Raw genomic sequence first — 5447 nt, forward strand, 5'->3', positions numbered from 1 at the left:
CAACAGCTCTCCAAGGTGTGTTCACTCCTTTTAAGATGCAGACTAACGAGCAGATCTGATATGATGCAGGTGTTAGTTTTGGGGATGAAAATTTACAGGGTGATTCCATAATTTTTTCCTCAGAATTGAGTGATTCCATATTTTTTTCCTCTGCTTGGTCTAAAAAAGTAACCGTTACTGACTGCCACAATTTTTTTTCTTGATTTCTTATAGTGTTTCTTAAAGCCAGAAAGCTGCCATTTGAAATGACTTTAGTTTTGTGTCATGTCTGTGATCTGCTTTTTTCTACAAAATTAAACAACTGAATGAACATCCTCCGAGGCCAGTGATTCCATAATTTTTACCAGGGGTATAGATGTAGCAACGAACTGTGTTAACTGACAATGGTTTTCTGAACTGTTCCTGAGCCCTCGTGGTAAGATCCTTTACACAGTGATGTCGTTTTTTTTAATGCAGTGGCGCCTGAGGGATCAAAGGTTGGGGGCATTCAATGCTGGTTTTCAGTCTTGCCGCCTACGTGTAGAAAGTTCTCCAGATTCTCTGAATCTTCTGATTATATTATGGACTGTAGATGATGGAATCCCTAAATTCCTTGCAGTTTGAATGTTGAGATGTTTCTTAAACTGTTGGATTTCCCCCCCATGCAGTTGTTCACAAAGTGTTGATCCTCACCCCGTCTTTGCTTGTGAACAGCTGAGCCTTTTGGGGATGCTCCTTTTATACCCAATCAGGACACTCACCTGTTTCCAATTAACACCAACAACAATTGTTCACCTGTGGAATGTTCCAAACAAGTGTTTCTTTGAGCATTCATCAACTTTCCCAGTCTTTTGTTGCCCCGTGTGTGTGTGTGTGTGTGTGTGTGTGTGTGTGTGTGTGTGTGTGTGTGTGTGTGTGTGTGTGTGTGTGTGTGTTTGTTTTGCAGGCAACATTTCAAAATGAGGAAATACTTGCACAAAAACAAAGTTTATCAGTTTGAACATTAAACATCTTGTCTTTGTGGTGTATTAAAATGAATATAGGTTGAAAAAACTAAAACTTGCAAATCATTGTATTCTGGGTTTTTGTTTTTTTTGTTTTTTTTTCACACAATGTCCCAACTTCATTGGAATTGGGGTTGTAGGTGTGAACATTGCACAAAACATTGGCAAACACTACATTTAATTGTGCACAGTGCATCTGAACCCAAAATTAGATTATGAAGAGAAGTTATATGAATAATAAACATAACTTTACAGATATTATCAAACTCAAAAGAAGGAATGAATATGTAATGGGGTTTTTTTTTGTGTGTGTTTTGTTATAAATCTGATAATGACTGTGTCGAGTTTCCCTATCCTTTATAATCTGTTATTAAACATCGTGCACAGTAACCACGAGTTGGCCATGACCAGGAAATGCCAACTGCTTGTCACTCTCATTTGGAGCAAATCTGACTGTAAGGTGAACCTGTCCAGCAGGGGGCAGACACGTCTGTGCAATATTGTATAAGTAAAACCAACTTTCTTTTAGACTGACTGTGTCCATAAGATGAACATAAAGGAACTTTTCCCTCTTTTCCAGACATGGCCACTGCCAGCAGTCTGCTGCCACAGGACAAGTTTGTGTGTTCCATCTGTCTGGAGGTGTTTACTGACCCCGTCTCCACACCGTGTGGACACAACTTCTGCTTACGTGTATTTTCAAGTACTGGGACAACAGCGAGCTTTGCCAGTGTCCAGTGTGCCGAACACCAGTTTCCCACAAGACCTGAATTAAAAGTTAATACCGTGATGTCTGAGTTAGCCAGCGAATACAAGGAGTCACTCCAGCTGAAAACCTCAACTCCAGACCAACGTCTTCCTGAAACAGCAGATGTACTATGTGACATCTGCACTGAGACGAAGATCAGTGCCCTTAAATCCTGTCTGATGTGTCTCAGTTCGTTCTGTGAGGTTCATCTTGAGCCTCATCTCAGAGTTGCAGGACTCAGGAGCCACACGTTGATCGAGCCAGTGCTGAGTTTTGATGATAAACTGTGCACAAAACACAACAAGATCACAGAATTATACTGCCGGACTGACCAGCTCTGTATTTGTATGTTGTGCCAAACATCTGAACACCAGAGTCACGACGTTGTACCGCTTGAGGAAGAATATGAAGCAGTGATGGCGAAGAAAGACGACGCACTGGCAAGTATCCAAGAGATGATACAGACGCGGTCTGAGAAGATAACAGAGATTGAAACATCGGTTTCTGTCAGCCAGAAGCCGACAAAGAGAAAGAAGCCGCTGTGCAAGTCTTCACCGACCTGATCCGGTCCGTTCAGAGAAACCAGGCCGAGGTGATTGAGGTGATCGAGGAGAGACACAAGGCGACAAAGCAGAAGGGGGAGGACTTCATCAGAGAACTCAGGCAGGAAATCACTGAGCTCCAACGAAGACGTGCCGAGCTGGAGAAACGGTTTCAGTCTGCAGACCAACACAGTTTCATCCAGAACTTCTCCACCTTGTCGTCTCCTCTGAACAGTAACGTGGCGAGCATTGTTGTTGACAGCAGTCTGTCTGTTCAGGCGGTGAGAGAAGCTCTGTGTGAGTTACAGCGGTCAGTTGATGAAAAAGTGGAAGAGATTTCTGAGATCACACTGAAAAAAATGAGAAAACATGCAGTGGATGTGACCTTTGACCCCGACACGGCTCATCCACGTGTCATCATAAGCCAGGATGGAAATGGGTCACCGGGGTATCTAAAAAACAGTATCTACCCAACAATCCAAGAGATTTGAAATTGACCGTGAAGTGTGGCAAAGGAGGGGTTCACAACAGGGAAGTTTTACTATGAGGTGAAAGTAACTGAGGAGTCTGGTTGGGTTGTTGGAGTGACCAGAGAGTCTGTAGACAGAAAGAAGAAAAACATACTTTAATGATGGATTTTGGTGCATTGGTTTGTTTGATACATACAGGGCTTATGATAAAACAAGAACTAAACTAACATTAAAGAAGATTCAAAACGTGGGCATCTTTGTGGACTATCAGGAGGGAAAAGTTAGTTTCTGGGATGTTGATTCCAAATCTCACATTTACACTTTCAGCGGCCAAAACTTCACTGAGAAGATTTATCCATATTTCTACAACGGGACAGAAAATAAAACCTTGTCCATAACTCCTGTACACCCCTGAAACTGAATTACACTGATCCTCCTGTAAACAACACTGAAAAAAAAAATGTCTTGAACTTCTCATCGTAACCTCTGAATGTCATCGTGTTAAATCAACTCTCTTGGTGTTAAATCATCTCTCTCATAGTGTAACCCAACCTTGTTTGAAATGTGACTGAACACGTAGAGACAACAGCAGGCTCGAGTGTGAACACTGAATTATTGCGGCGTTAAATTATCACTGCAGCAAGAACACATGGTCCCATATAAACTCGTGTTAATCAACTCTCTTGGTGTTAAATCAGTTGTATCATAGCATAACTGAAACTTGCTTTAAATGTTGTCCAAACATTGCATGAACACACACAAAGTGGTGTCCTGAGTGTGGACACAGAACATTTTGCAGTGTTAAATTAGTGCAGCTAAATGATTAAATCAACTGTATCATTGTTTAAATTAACTCTGTTGGTGTTGTGCTGAGAGTCATCTTACCCTTGATATGACACTGTACATTCATAATTTCATTTACATAAAATTGATGTTTTTGATTTAATAAATTGTTCTTTTCGCGGGAGGGGGGGGCTTTATCTTTTTTGTTTTTCTTTTTAAATGCAGGCTCATGCTTTAATACCTGTTTTGGATCTTTGTAGAATATTTGTATGGATAATAAAAAATAAAAACCTTATGTGTGATGTTTGTGTGACAACAATCTGATTTTCAAACAAAACAACAAATGACTGAGTCAAGTTGAGTCTACAAATCTGGTGTAGTTTCCCGTGGTCACAGTCCTTTTGATTGTGCAACAGTGGGATCAGAAATTTGTTGGTTTGATTTGTATTTTTTTATTTATTTCAGCTTTCTGCACAACACATTGCATCTTGGATGCATTACTGATTTGACTCAATATGGATCATGTTTGCAGAAACTGTTTTATATTATGGCTTAGTGAGATTTTAAGGGAAAAGTGTTTGAACAGCAATTTAAAAAATAATCACAGTTTGTGATTCTGCAACACATTTTGTTCAATGAGGTTAAAAATGTAAAATTTTCTGCATGTTGCATCAATATGTGGTTGTATGAGGAAAGATGAGACGACATGAACAGATTTCAGACTGTGGGTGAAAAAGACAAAACAAGAATTATTGTCTGTTTTCTGCTACTGTTTGATTTAATTTGTTCAGTATTGGAGCTTCATGAACCAAACAACACAACATTGGAACACACGTTCGCGTCTTTGGGTACAACAGACTAACACAAACTTAACATTATTCCTCTACAAAATGGACCAAAAATACACACACAGCGCACTAAGAAACCCACAGGTATTTCATCCTCTCACACACACACACAAATACGCATTCGTTCATTTACAATAGAATACATTCTCAGGATTTTTTTTTTTTTTTTTACAAGTTTTTAAAGTGTATCATCATAACAAACAGAAGTCGATCGTAAGGTGACAACATGACTAACAGCTGTGTGGAAACTACACAAAAACTACATGCTTTTATTTGAAAAAAATCTGACACTTCCACTGAAAGCATCAGCGAAATTTATGGTTGAATGCAGGAAGGAGATTAGAAAAAAAAATTTTTTAAATAAAACCCTTCACTATGACAAATAAGTGCAAGTTCCATGTGACGATCATAACGGACAGGTTACACAGCTGGAGAACGTTTGCCAAAGGTTTCATTCCAACATTCCAGAAATCAGGGGCCGTATACACCAAATGTCTTCAGTTTAAAAGGAACCAAAACGGCTACAAAAGGAGGGATTTCACACCTCAGAGTCAAATAAATTAAATTTGTCTGGACCAAAAAAAAACCTTCTGCCAAACTCCAACTTCACTGTAGCAATACATGTTATCCAAGTTTAAGGAAGTAAATGAAAAATGCGCATTTAATAAAAAATATATTAGTTGCATACAGCCCCTGGTTCTGTTTCATTCAGATGCACTGAAATCAATTTGTGAATCCTCTGCAGAAAAATCATTTTTATTTGTTAATTTTTCTCAGTTATGCCAATCCTTTACAAGCCTTATTATATGGTGGTGTGTTCAAAGGTCTGGATGTCAAAGGGAGTTGTCATGATTAAGATCAGCCAGTCAGCAATTCATAATAGACTCATGAAATTTGAAAATATTGCTTGATTAAAGATAACATTTTTGATTATGTTCATAATCCAGGTTTATATTTTAAAAAATACACTCAAATGATGGTTTATATATCAGACACTCCAAAATATACAGTGGTATGTAAAAGTTTGGTCACCCCTGATGATTTCCATGATTTTCCTTTATAAATCTTTGGCT

The 5447-nt window shown here is 38.8% G+C and overlaps 1 pseudogene; it reads left to right on the forward strand.

Annotated features, from left to right (window-relative positions):
• The first annotated feature begins 1565 nt into the window (after positions 1 to 1565).
• On the forward strand, positions 1566 to 3324 carry LOC117504310 (annotated as a pseudogene).
• Positions 3325 to 5447: the final 2123 nt, after the last annotated feature.

The sequence above is a fragment of the Thalassophryne amazonica genome, chromosome 22 (genome assembly GCF_902500255.1).
Source record: "Thalassophryne amazonica chromosome 22, fThaAma1.1, whole genome shotgun sequence".
In the NCBI taxonomy this organism is placed as follows: domain Eukaryota; kingdom Metazoa; phylum Chordata; class Actinopteri; order Batrachoidiformes; family Batrachoididae; genus Thalassophryne; species Thalassophryne amazonica.